The sequence below is a fragment of the Dermacentor silvarum genome, chromosome 2 (genome assembly GCF_013339745.2).
Source record: "Dermacentor silvarum isolate Dsil-2018 chromosome 2, BIME_Dsil_1.4, whole genome shotgun sequence".
Lineage (NCBI taxonomy): Eukaryota > Metazoa > Arthropoda > Arachnida > Ixodida > Ixodidae > Dermacentor > Dermacentor silvarum.
The window spans coordinates 235,155,450-235,169,899 of NC_051155.1; the positions used below are offsets into that span (position 1 = coordinate 235,155,450).

Sequence of the window (14,450 nt, forward strand, 5' to 3'; positions counted from 1 at the left end):
GAAAAGTGTACAATCAGTGCACTCTACCGGTGCTAACATATGGGGCGCAAACTTGGAGTGCTGACATAAAACAGGGTAACTTGGGTAGTGGAGCAGGCAACGTCACTTCGCTAGCCATAGTTTACAGACTGCACAGTGATCATTCGCACTCTTCGAAGAGCCCTGTGCGTAGGAAGAAACAACTTGTTTGCTTCTAATGTGCTATTTGTGGTTTTAGTAAACAACGATTCATAACGTACTATGTAATAACAGCTACTTGGTAGCTTTAAGAATACTGGGATGTGAACATCGTTTTATATTAATTGTGAAAACGGCTGTTTATTATTCTAAAACTATTAGAAAAGTATTCCCTATTCGATTCGCTTCTGGCACTACTAGATTCGTATTCGATATGGTCTCAAAAATCACTATTCGCACACCCCTAGCAAGAACTGGTCAAAAATAATTCTTAAGTGCATAGAATGAAAGGAAAAAAAAATGCCTGCCACTCAATAGTAGCACGAAGCCACAAAGTACATTAAAAGAGCTCATATTTGTCATATTCATTGGCCCTGCGGTTTCAGTTGTCGATTAATGCTCCTTCGTCGTGTGGTCTGCTAGCACCCTATAGTTAGTTCTGATGGCAGAGCGATCGCCCCGGAAAGGCTTTGGTCTCAGTTTTGATTGCCTCTAGAGCAGGACTAATGTTTCATCCAACTGCGAAGCTTTCTTCCTGAGAAATCAGTGTGGGTTTTCTTTGTGGCTTCAAGTTACTGTCGGGGAGATGACAATTTTTTTCCTTTCATGAAACTTCATTCACCTTGCGTATTGCCGTAAAACTCATTTGCCAGTGCCTGGAATGAGCACTCGTACCAACTGCATACACTGAGCCTGAAACTAATGCATCCGAATTCCAGCGATCGCACGCCCTAGGCGAGCGCTGTCTCTGCGTGACCTCAGAGATGTCGATATACGCTGATGTGGCCGCAATGGGCGGTGTCGCCATGATGAAAACAAGGCAGGGAAGAGATTTATACGACCGGATCTGTTACATGCATAGGTAGCGGTACAAGGTAGATAGAGAAGTTTTGAAAAATTCATAGCCCTTCCCCTGTCAAGAAAATGGGGGTAAGCGAAGCTTGTGGCAAGACGACACTGTTGCAAGCGTTCCGCTTCGTTTGCCCTAAACTCAGGTTCGGCGGCTGTTCGCTGACATTTAGCCTCAACATCGCGCTCCCGCAACTCGGGGTCCGCGGCTCTTCGCTGACGTTTCACTTGGCCTTCGAAAGCCTTCATGCTAGAATCGGCACGTCGACGACGAGCCCTTTCCCGAGCGAGTTCGTGGCGCCATTGCTCAAACGCAGCCTGGTCCTCGGCGGAACGCACCACGCACGGCCTTCCCATCCGGGGGCCGAAACTGATCTGAGGCGAGGGCAGCCCGGCGGAGCGCACCAACCCACTTTCCTTCCCTTTCTGTCTCCGCGACACACCAAACGACCCTGATTGGTCGCTCGCGTCAAGTGATCCGGCTCCGGCGCAGCTTTCTTGGCACCTGCTCTACTTTGGTAACAGCCGGGTTTATTTATTTCTTTCTTTTTTTCTTGTCCCTGGCTCGTACCCGCATATCCCTGGCTCATACCCACAATCCAATGCGCTACACTAGATTTATTTCTGTCGTTCACTTTCTATCTATCTTTCTATATTTCTTTCTTTCTTTCTTGCCCCTGGCTCATACTCGCATATCCAATGCGGGTATGTGCCACACGTGACTTTATTATCGTTAATCGTGACGTAAATGACGAGCATGTGATGTAATTGATGTCACGACCTATCAGTCATATTATTCATACATTCGTACCCTTCCATGCCAATTTTGGTACATACCAAGTGAACGAGACGCGAGTTTTCGCCAGGTTTTCGATAGGGTTTTAGCGTGACACCACCGCCGACACTTGTGAGCTTCGCTTGCAAAAAAATTGCCCGCCAATCCACCCTGTGAAGGTGGTTGGAAAGCGAAGCTTTTTACGCCACCCTCACGGTGACTGCGGCGCACTTGCTATTTCACACACTACAACGTAACTTTAACCACGGCCTTTATTATTATTTACTTCACAACAATGTTCACTACTGCTTTATGATCGGTTTGATATACACTACTATACTACCCCATAGTGGAGTAGTCTAGAAAATGAACCGAAGCAGTTACTATAGGCTGGAAGGGTTTCGAATGACGTCAACCCTATTTCAAGCAGCTGCATAAGCTTTGCAACAGCTGCAATCTAATCTTACGGACCGCGCCGAGCCTGTTTCCGTTGTTTGCCCGCAGCCCTTATCATCCATCATGTTGGCTCATCACTTTGAAGCTTGTTTTGGTGGTTTTTCTTGCGAAAACGAGTGCTTAGTTGTACGCTGAATGCCTGAATTCAAGTAAGCTATACTGCTATACCTGCAATTGTTAGCGGTTCATCGGGATCGTTTTTTGATTACAACGACGGACACGACAGAACCCTTGGCTGGTAGAGGTACAAAGCTTTGCTTTAAAAAAAATGAGAAGATGTACACAAAAATGCTAAAATGAAAAACATGTCTAGCATACCTGATTAAATCAAGCAGGCTAGGAGACTATTTTTCAGCCGCCCCGTCTCAAAGGGGATGCCAATAAATCATAATCATCATCGAAAGCTAAGCTTTCTGGTACCTACGGCGCTCGTCATCCCTTATCGTCCGGCACGCAGAGCATACACCTTGCGAATGAGCTGAAACACAAGCTCAGTCCTTTTTTGCAGAGAAAAACGTTCGGTTTCAAGATGGTCGCCACGCAAGCGCACTTTCGAAAACAGGGCTTTTAGCATGCGTTATGTCGTGGCGACGGCATGCCCCTCATGTCGTTGGTAACGTGATACCAGCGTTGCTGGCAAAATATCGAATCTCTTTTACCCACCACGCATTACAGCACGTAACGGGCGTCACTTAACGTGCTCGCGCAAGGTCAAGCTCTTCTTTATCTTAGGTTGGCTGCTTGTAGTTTGGTCACAAAGCAGTTACTTGGGTAGCCCGATCAGAAAACTCGAGTTATAAACAATGTACCAATATTGCGACTACCAGCGGCTCTCCTTAAGATTGGATAACTTATTAATGAGGAAAACGGCAGCGACAGTTTTCAATCGCCCCACTAGGGTAACATGCGTGCAGGTAACGGATTACCTGAGTCTATATATATTTGTATGTCCGCCGGCACCACGTCGACGATTCCGCCCTCTCGGCATGTCTAATCCCAAGCGCGGCAGCAGCGCGAGCCTTAATTGCCGATGCCGCGCGGATCGGGCCGTTAGGGTCCGGCGAATGCGGAAATACCATATAACGAAGGAGTCTCGAGGTCGCGGGCCTCTTACCAACGCAGCTGCGTGTCTCATTACGCAGCAGTCTCCACGTGCCGACTCCCACAAAGTCATGGTCGTAATTATCGCCAACGCAGCCGCCAGTATGGTTCACTCCTGCGTAGCTGTATACGTAGCTCAGGCCCCCACATTCTGCCCCAATAGGAAAATTAACATTTATTCTGCATTGCAATGATTTCTTCTTCTTACTTCTGGGGTTTTACGTGCCAAAACCAGTTCTGATTATGAGGCACTTGCTATAATAGAGTGCTCCGGATTAATTCTGCCAGCATGCTAGTCAGAACTGCAGTCACTGCGATGGCGTTCTGACGCTGAGCACGAAGTCGCTGGTTGGATTCCCGGCCGCGACGGCTGCATTTGATTGGGGACCAAAGGCGAAAATTCTCGTGTATTGGTGCATATTAAAGAAACCCAAGTGTTAAAAAATATTCCGAGCTCACCTACTTTGGTATCTCTCATAGCCTGAATGTTGCTTTGGGACGTTAAATGAAATCAATCAATCAATCAATCAATCAATCAATCAATCAATCAATCAGTGCTACGTTTATATATGGCTCTCAAGTTCAAAAAATCCCTCATGAAACAACTCTCTTTTAATGCAGGAATAAGTAAAGCATTCTCTTTCAAGCGAAAATCTGGTGTTACCTCCCAGCATCGACGAACCGCGTTAAGTCCGAAGTTGGCTCGGACAGCCATTGTAGGGCCAACAGCAGGCCCTCATATTGGCGAAGATGAGCACCAGTGGCAGCTAGCCTTCGATGATGCACCTCTTTTGACGAGTGAAATGGGCGCTCGCTATTCTCCGTGTAGAGGTGACCTCCGAACGCCTCCATTTGAGATGCTTCTGTTCTATATAATACTGAAACTGCCACATTTATATTATGATGTTCACGACCGGAATCCCGTAAAGGAAGAAAAAATTACTTTTGCACAACGATCCGTGCTCTGAAAAGCATTTCTTTTCAAGCCAGGGTTGGTACACGCCATGCTATATATATTCATAAAATGAATGTGTGCAAACCTGCTTCGCGCAGTACCTGCAATAACAAAGAGAAAGTGGCTGTCAATGTTTAAACGAACGTAGTCTCGGGGCTGGTATTTTCTTGTCCTGGCAGCTATAAACGTTCTCTATTATGTGTCCTACCTTCGTGGACACATTCACAGCAGATGGTGAGCCTCCACTGCGCACGCGCAAGCATACAACTTCCGGCAACTCACAAGGTATTCACGTGCTATAGATCGCAGGCTCAGGAAACGATAAGTGTAAGCGCTACCCCAGCCTGGAGTCTCCGAAAAGAGACTTTATCCACCCGAATGAGATTATATAGATTAAAAGGATTACATACATTACAAACAATAACAAGTCTGGCATTTACCACGCATCGCTTTTACTGACTTTTTCTTTTCCTCTTCTCGTGGAGAACAGCCTTATTGCAGCGTTAATTTCAATATCGCAGCTTATCACTCTATAAGAAAATTTGCACCTATTGAGGCTTATCTTGTCCTCCAACAATATTCGTTATCTATCGGGCGTGTATTTCCTTTCTTCGACACCACGCGATGGTTTCCTTGAGATCAACAATGGCATACGCGCATCAGTGCTACATAGCACTGGCACGCTGTAGCGCAAGTAGCGAGTACAGTGTTAAATAAAAGAATACTGCGTATGCTTCATGATAATTGTTTTAGAGTGACGAGATCAGTTCCCAGTGGGTGTAAAATTTCTGCAGTGCCGGCTGGCGTCAGGCCGAATGTCCCTTGGCCGTAAGGATTGCGAAGGTGCCCTCTTCTGCGGTGAAAGCGAATGCAAACGCTGTGGCTTACACAGTCACTTCCTCCTCTGACGCGACTGAAACACATCAAAGGGGGCTCTTGTAAGTACTCGTCCACGTGCCAGAACCCATCACTAGCCTCCTGATTGTTGATTGCCCTTTCCAGGACTCGTGTGTGGGCTCGCGGAAGTGCCGGTGCCGAATCGTGCATCCGTGTTTCTGCAAAGCCATTTGCCTCCCCGGAATCTATGACAACTGGGCAAACGTGCACAGTTGCCAGCCAGATTCTCGTTAACAGAGGCAGTCGGAAGATGAAGTGAAAATACATATACGTTCAATAGCGAAGATCATTAGTTGACTTCCGTGTACAGGGAAAAAAAAGTAATGTATAAAGCGATAACCGAACAGAAAAAAGATACATAATATTAAATTCTGCGATATTACGTGTGAGAACCACGAAATGATTATGATACACGCTGTATTTGGGGACTCTGGATTAATTTTGACCACTTGGGGTTTTTTATCATGCACCTTAATTAGGAAAGAGAGAATGAATAAATGATCTTGTATTTCCCTCTAGGAATAATCTTAGTACACAAATGGCCACTGGAATGAACTTTGTCGCACTTTTTCTCCAATTTTATGCTTGTTGACACACAGTTGTGAACCTCGTAAATCTGATCACAATCCATCGCGCAATCCAGTGTCTTTTGGGTAATAAAGTATCGCATTTAATGCCACTGACGCTGATTTCGATCCAGCCCAGTGACCTAGAAATCCGAATTCTTATGGTGCAGCTTGTCGGCGCGGTGGAGACCGCTACTGTTCTTTATACGCTTTGTCCGGAAAAGGGGGAGAAGGATGGGGAAGTATAGTAGCTTAGTGCAGCATACGTACCATGTATTTTGTTTTTGCATACGTGTTCTTTGAGTTTTTTCTTTGACACGCTTGCTAACGAAGAACAGAACTTTATGCTTCCTCATATACCGTTCCCACGTGAGCCCAAGTGCGGCGTGAACTTTACGCGCAAATTACGACATGCACCGGCATTATTTGTTCATTTAAAATTCTTTTCTGTTTGAAAGCGTTTTTCTATCTTTTTTTTTCGTACAGCTTCGTCTTCTGGATACATGTGTATTTAAATACTAGTATGGAAGGCCTCCTTGTGTGGAGTAGTGCTTTTTTATTGTCATGATAGAAAAATGAGATGCCGGCGTACAGTTTTTGTGCCGGCTACACCTCATCTGATAAATAGGTGGTACAGTTACACGTGTAATTGTGTACACTTGCGCACATAGCTTGCGTAGAATAATGACTAGAATAAAATTAGCGCATATAAATGATATTACAAACGTAGTGACCCCACGAACTTACCTTCCATGCACCACCGCGTCTAACTGTCTGTCTGACATGTTCGTAGCTTGACAACCCTTACAATTTCTCTCCAATAGTCCTTGTTCCTGAGCTGAGCCAAAACAGTTAGTGAATGGCCGCTGTAGATGCTACAGTAGCAGACTTTGTACAGCTCATAGGGTCTTCAGGGTTGAGACTCGAGGCTCACATGACACCGGTATCGCTCAAATTGCACCTGCGTCCCCGTCAATATCAGTTTGTCCAGGCCAGCAAAAACCGTGAGTTCATTCCAGTCATTTATCTTTGATTCGTCTAGAAAACACGTTTCTTATACGTGAGATTACAGCAGTAGCGATGATAATGCGCCGAGAAATCCGTCTTTGTAAAGAGCGCTCCACGATATATTTTTGCCAGGAACGCAGTTCTCAGTATCACTGAAGCGTAAAGTAGGAGAAGAAGAACCAGTCTGGCACAAACGAAAGTCAGCAGAGAGATGTGCTTGCAACAGCTAAAGGGCACACGCTGACCAAAGAGAGCTTGTAGAAGGTTAAACAATTATACGCTGAAAGGTGCCTCGAAGTTCTCGAGAAGAAGAGCAAATAAAATCGCAAGCGCCTGCGGAAAGAAAACTACAGTGCCTTACACCGCGAATGCTGTGTGAAATCGAGCCTTGTAATGTTGTAAAGGAAAAATAAAACGAAGCCCAGGTGCTAGGAATCTAAACGGAGTGCCATTCAGCGAAATGTTCCTTCTCAGCCGCCATTCTCTTTAGGTTTTCTTTCGTTTAGGTGTCCATGAGAAGCGTTTCATCCAAATTAAGCCCCCCACCCCACCACCTACATACACACACACACATACACACACAGTTACAGCGGCTTTTGTTTTTGAAAGCGAAGGGCTCACGGCAGTGGTGGAAGAAGAAGAAAAAAAACACTCTATACTGCCCTTTTGAGTTCGCTCTTCACGACGAGTTGCACCGCCCGCTGTTGTGTCGAAAAAAATATATAATATGTGTTCGTCACAGTGTGTATGGCGTAAACACTATTTCGCAAGGATTCCTTCTTTCACGACTACCGAAGGGTGCAAATCGTCCTTGATGGCTTATATTGTATGAATATGTTGAGCTACTACGCTGACTAATCACGTATAGGCTGTTCTTCCAGAAGTTCTAGCGCTTGCATCAACCTTTGACGAGCTTGCCCTCCATGTGAAGCCAGTATGGGCACGCTGCAGCAGCCAGTGGACGCTGCGGCTCTTTCATTTATCACACCAGTGTCTCCCACGCCAGCCGCTAGTCCTGCGGATGGAACCGTTACGACCTTCCAAACGCCGAGACACGCTTGTCTGAGTTTTACACGCCGAGGTTTGCCCACGTCAAAGAGCAAGCTTAGGAATGATGCCGATGCTGCCGCGTTCGAGCGATACCCTTGACTCGCGATAGGCTTTCGAAAGTGTCATCGCAAATATGAATCGCGTCTTTCAAGCCTTTGCTCCTTCCGCTCCCTAGGCTCTGTGTTCTATCAACACTGTCTACCGTGGAAAACTTCAACGCAAGGTACCTATACCTTTCGCGCATTCTCACGAACGCACTCTGCACTCATGCAAAATACGCAATTATACCAACGCGCCTAAAATAAGGGACTCACGTGCTGTTGCTGAGGGGCCATCGCGGACAGGCCACCGCGTGGTCGTTTCGAAACGAACGAGTCACCTCACGACTTGACCACGCAGCTCGTGACTCAGCGCCGTCTCTGTCACGTCTTTCACGAAGGAGACGGCGAGATAAGCGAGAGGGAGATAAAATAAGGCTCCTTTTCTCGCGTGACTAACCCGCGATCGTGACGCTGCGCAAACCTCCTTGCTGATGTCGCGTATTTTCTGCTAATAACGCGGCTTTTCGTATATATGTTTTTTTGTTTCTCTTTCTGCCACTCGTTTCTACCGTCTTCCCATACGAGGCATGTCCAAAAGACGGGCGACAGTACGAGCCCGCTTGGGGGATCGTTTACGTCTCCAATCTCAAACAAAGGAGGAGTTATGGGCAAGACGCTGGGCTCGGGCGGCGCTCATCTGACCGTGACCTCGACTCTTCGCATGCGGCAAAACCGTGGATACGGCAACGCGACGCGTTTTGTTTTCCTTTTTTTTGTTTCTTAAAGTACCCCAAAAGAGTAAAGCAGAATTTCATCGTACACATCTTCCTTCGCATCTGCTTTTGTGCACAGCCTCCTCTCGCCCTCAAGTGCGTATAAAGAAAAGGAGTACGCTGTCTGCCCAAACCGTTCTTACATCCTTTCTTGTTGCTGTTTTCTACTTTTGGCGCGGAGATCATATTCATAAACGCCTGAGAAAGCACAAGGAAGCCTTCGTACATCTCATCCGTTGAAATCGAGTCTCTTCCTTGTTCCTTTTTTTTTTTTTATTTCTCTTAGGTTTATCCTCAGTGAAAGGAACACATGCTGGCATAGCAGGGAAGTTGAAGAAGGAAAGGCATACGTTTTGGGCTTCTTTAGATATTCAAGTGGTGTTCGAGTGAGAGAAACGTTGTCAACAGCGCCAGAGATTTAGGTATATAGATGAGCTTAGCAAATTTGTAGGCGTAGGATGAGTTCGATTGACGCATATCCTGGTTAATCTGAGATGGCACCGAAAGCCCTTCACCCTACGGTAGAATTAAAATATTATTGTGATGATGATGACGATTATGATAATAAAACTACTATGCTCTCTCCGAATCTCTCAAGTGAAGTGCAAAGGCATCAAAAGTAAGAAAAGCGTGCAAAAGCGTATTTTACGCTGAAAAAGAATGCTGCTAGTTAAAGCAAAACTCAACAAAATTGCGAAGACACAGACCCATTTTCTGGAAACTAACGATTAACAAATAAAAAAAGGATGCGAAATGTTTTATTTGAAGATACGCGGGAAAAAGCACATGTAGCACAACACTACGTTTTGACTATTGCGGCACTTTGTTATAATACTTTCGAAAAGTCAATAGCATAGCTTCACCAGAACATCTGTATTCTACATTTGCGCCGATTCTGACAACAGAGTTATTTTTTATCGATTTATTTAAACGGAAGCGTGAAGTTCCAGCTTCAACGTGCTCTTTTTCAGTGCTATAGCATTTCAGGAGAAAAAAAATTATGGGGTTTTACGAGCCAAAACCACCATCTGATTATGAGGTACGCCGTAATGGGGGACTCCGGATTATTTTGGACCACCTGGGGTTCTTTAACGTGCACCTAAATCTAAGTATACTGGAGTTTTCGGCATTTCGTGCCCATCGGAATGCGGCCGCTGTGGCCGGGATTCGATCCCGTGACCTAGTGCTTTGCAGCCCAACCCCATAACCACTAAGCAACCACGGCGGGCTTTGCTTTCAGGATCACCATGCACTTCATAGAGAAGATTCAAACTACGCATTCGAGCATACACTTTCGCTCCCATATAGCAAGACCTACTACCTCCTTCTTGTTTCCATGTTCTTCAATACCATTCCGGAAAGCCCTCTGTTTTCGGGCAGTATAAATTTTAGCGCTTCATTCTGTCGAGTAGACCTAATAGATGGGTAGACCTAAGGCCGAATTCGCAGCTTTATGCTTCGTAGGAAAGCGCTGTTCGTTCGCCAGCTGCAGTGACCATAACTGTTCACTATCACTATTGACCAGCCCCTGTTCTTGTGAACGGCTGTGATCATAACGAAATGACTTGGATGAAGCGCAAATTTGAATTTTGTCAGAGATGCTCCTTAAGAACGTCTGGTTACTGTACGTACTGTCGGAAGAAATTACTGTCACACCACATTTTCTGGAGCGATTCACGACATTCTTCTCCTATTCGCAACAACAGGTATGTTAAACCCCTACGTCGCGGCCGTTTGTGCAGCGGGATTTCACCGACCACAAAAATATTGTGGACGTTAACGTGTGCAGTAAGCCTTGAAGACAGCTGCGTGGTGAAACCTTCAAATATGACTGGACTATGCACTGTGTAAGCACTATTACCGTTCACTGTTTAGCGTTCGTTTGTGTGTCGACCAAGAAATTCTCCAATATATTCTAAGCGTCGACATGCCTATAGAAAGTAAAGCATGCAATACGTCACCCTTATTAAGGATTGGCATAGCCACTAATAAGGCTCATTGAGACCTGGTATCATTAATCTAGAACATCGAGGCATATGCGGGATTTTTGCGCAAGATATTTGGCCGTCTACGCGAAAGCCTCCGTGTCGATTATACAAAAAAAATCGAACATGTATAACTTATCTCGTTGACAATCTACGCCGGAGCCGTGATGCTCCTGCTCGCAATATGCTGTAGGCTCGGCAGTCCCGGCTCATTTTGTCTCGTATGCTTAAGAGTCTGCCGCGAACAGATTTGATGCCACGTGTACCTCGGCTGCTCCACTTCCGTGAATTTCCTAACTGTTTATCGTGTGCGTGCTTAATCGAGCTCAATCGATCTCAAGCTTTGCATAAGCCTACGCCGCCTAAATTAATCTCAAACGTTGGTTAAGCCTATGCGCAAACAGGAAGAGCTTGCGAAGAGCTTAGTCGGCAGGCAAGATTGCTCCAAATGAACCGTCGAAGGGCCGGTAAATAGCTATTGTTCTTGTGCCTTATATAAAATAAGCTTCTTCGAAGTTGCATAGAAACCCGTATATCGTTGCAGAAGATTTTACAGGTGTACGGACAATTCACGAGTGAACTGCCTCATGATTGACACTGATTTGACAACCTGAAGCAGGGGCCTGAGGCGTGACCCACAGAGCAGTGGCCGAAGAGATGCTAATAGTGCTCACACGTTGCATAACTAATTTGCCTCGGCCTCCGAAGACCCTTCTCTCGATCTCTGTTGAACATTTCACATTGCGGCTTAACGGAAGCTATACATGTTTACACGCCGCCCGACACGAGGATCGATAGAATGGAGCTTCAGACACTTGATCTAAAGTAATCTAGATGAGCGAAAGCTTGCATCCGCGTTGAATGCATGCTTCGCATTATAATAAGTGACCAGTGCCCATTGTTAATTCACCAGTGACCTTGAGTGCCACGGCTGTTTCTAGCCATTCGTGATTTCTGCTTTAGTCGCTCGCGGAAGATGTCACCATGTTGGTGGCTGCTTATCAATTAGTCGTGAGAACAGCACAATAGGCAAAAAGCTGACTGGAGGGAGAAACCCCGACACCGGACATCCGCGTCCACACGACAAAACATGTTTCCTTCGCGGCTGTCACAAAGAAGCACAACAGCTTTCCGCTGCTTGCTGCTGCTAACGAAGGCTCCTCGGGAAGACTCGCTTCGCAATACTTTTTATGCGGGCAGGACTGTCGAGCTTTCTCTCGTTCATTTTGAGTGAATGGCGCGATAAGTCGCTCGATTTGCTCATCGTGGTATTATGTTGCAATGGGAGCACCGGGAACATTGGCTTAGCAGCTGACAGAATATCAGAAATTCGCTAGAGCCTCTATAGGGGACATTATTGAAGGCCGAGTAAGCTAAGGGTATTGTTTGCCCCACTAGCGCTCCATTAGGCTCGCCATACTTCCGCGTCAATAAAAGTGCAGATGATAGTAATGTTTTCACTGTGTGTGTGCGTGTTTCTTTGCGCTCACGCGTATGTATGTATAAAAAGTGTTGACTTTGATTCAAAAGCTTACAATTCGTTTTCGCAAGCTTCATCTCGAGGAATCAATCTTCTCTTTATTGTCTTCCTTATTTACTTATTTCTTTCCACCTAGGTAAGGTATAGTAAGATTGAGATTGCTACAACAAACATAGCGCGCAAATAAAAAATGTCTCCTAACATTATTCCGAACTTCGTAAGACATAACACTGTCGTATAAAATGATCTGTGAGTCGAAGTTAATTGACAGAAAGCTCGATCAAATTGCATTATAGAAACGTTTTAGGTTTTATAAAATGGATCACAGAAGTAAGCTTTTACATAAAGGTTCCCAGCTTTAAGTATTGAATGCTTTCAAATGTACAGAATGTTGTAAATAGAGATATTGTTTATTAGATTGCCTAGATAAAGTCGCTTTGTGCGCACTCCCTGGAGACTCGCTCTTAAGCGGTCCGCGCTGAAAAAGGCAAAAGCCACTTTCCGTTGCCGTCATCATCATCAACAACATCTGATATTTATTTATGCTTAAGCTATAGAAGGGCCTTCTACAGGTTACTACATAATAGGGGTGAGAGAACAAACCTATAATAAATTATAGATCACAAAACGAAAGCAATAGCTTAGAGACTAAAATTACGGCACCGCCATAACTATTTATCACGCCGAGGGCGGCTAGGCTATAATTACAAACATGGCTCCCCATATCAATGCGGTTGCTACCTTGTCGTAAGTAATTAACTGTGACTTATATTGATACCTTTTCGCGATACAGGCAGGGTAATTAATCCATATCTGCGCTTTTTGTAACCGTGATTTCCAGTGTCGAATAGCAGATCACATAACACAACGTACTAGCACTCAAAGGACCTCCAGCGTTGTGCTAGATATCTCTCAGACAATTCGACGCTTGCGTTTTGACTAAGAAAAAATGGATATTGCTACACGCGTGTACTTGGTTGTTTGAACGAGGCGCGCGGGCACCATCACTCGCGAAAAGAGGAGGAAGAACGAACTGGGCTCGCGCTGTGAATCCAACCGGTCAGCGCTGCAACCGCTGTTGTAAATACATTCTGTAAATAGTTACTCGTCGAATTGACTCGTCCTTCGCGTAACAATATAAAAATAAAGCAGAGTTCTTTTGAATTTGACGGTTTCACTTACTTAGCGCCGCATGTATCTCCGGTGCACCGGATGGCAGCAGCGAGGAGACGCCAGTTTCGATGTTCTGTGAAGCCGAAGATGTCGCACTTTCCGTCACACAAGCAACGTGATCAAGCACACCCTCCTTGAAGAGAGCGGGTCGTCAACAAGTATCCAAGAAGTGAAACGACGCCGGCAGGTATCTTCTCAACCTAGTGTGGGCGACCACACCACACAAACTGTACGCGCTCTCAAGTAGGATTACGCCCGAGAGCGGAGTTAACGGCACGCTGACGAAACCCCAACTTCGCTTGGACAGGCAGCGGCGTTCAGCGGGAGGGCATGCATCGGCGACCGCGGGCTCTCGGTCGGCAAATGCGTTACGCGAGGAGCACGCGTTTTTTCGCCTTCGCCAGGGCGTCCGTCCGTGGCCCAGCAGCGGGCTACTCACCGAGAGCGGACGGAGAGGAGGCGAGCGGCGGTGGAAAGTGCGCGTTCGAAACAAAAGTGCCGGGGGCGAGGGTGTACCGGGCGAGAGGGATTCGCGCGCGAAGCCTTTTCCTCTCCGCGGTCAGCCATCCGCTAAGTCCACCGCCACCCGAAGAGGCGCCAAAAGAAATAAATAAGACGAAAACGCGAACGAAAGCAAAAACGGCCGCATACGCACGCGTGGAAAGAACATAAAAGTGAGACACGGCAGTCAGCGTAGCCGGACCGGAGACGAGGTGATTCAGCGCGGGTTGCACACAGCGGGCGGCTGAGCACCGAGTGGCCCAGCATATACACGAAGTGCGTTTCTTTGGTTCATATTTGCTTTCAGCGTGATTATATAGAGCCCGCGGGTAGCCTTCAACGGCTTCTTCTCGGCGACAAACTGCCGGTCTTGCCCAGACATACAAGCGTCCCGCTGCCATCCATTCCGAGACCGAAGAGCGGCTCTTCGAGCAGGGGCAATCGGCCGCCGAGACGAGAAATCCAGAAGGGGGGATTTTTTCTCGGGCTTTTCCGTCGCATATAGGCGAACGTTGCCAGTGGTTTGCGACATCATTTCGCTTGATGCGCACCTGTCACTGTTACCCTTCTTTATTCGCTTCTTGAGTTCGCACGAGAGGTGACAAATGAGGGCTCCCGTTAGGAGCGGATTTTCCATATCGCAACAGTACTGCAGTATCGAGG

At 46.4% G+C, this 14,450-nt stretch overlaps 1 protein-coding gene across 2 annotated transcripts in view; it reads right to left on the reverse strand.

The window, feature by feature from the left end:
• LOC119442876 (uncharacterized) overlaps positions 1-14,450 on the reverse strand; it is a 209,041-nt gene that overhangs the window by 148,717 nt on the left and 45,874 nt on the right. The window contains exon 1 of one of the 2 annotated variants that reach the window (XM_037707921.2): positions 13,296-13,694. The exons of the other annotated variant lie outside the window; for it this stretch is intronic. The gene's annotated coding sequence lies outside the window, so the exon portion shown is untranslated. Of the gene's footprint in view, positions 1-13,295; positions 13,695-14,450 lie in introns of those variants that run through there. 2 annotated transcript variants of the gene reach the window in all.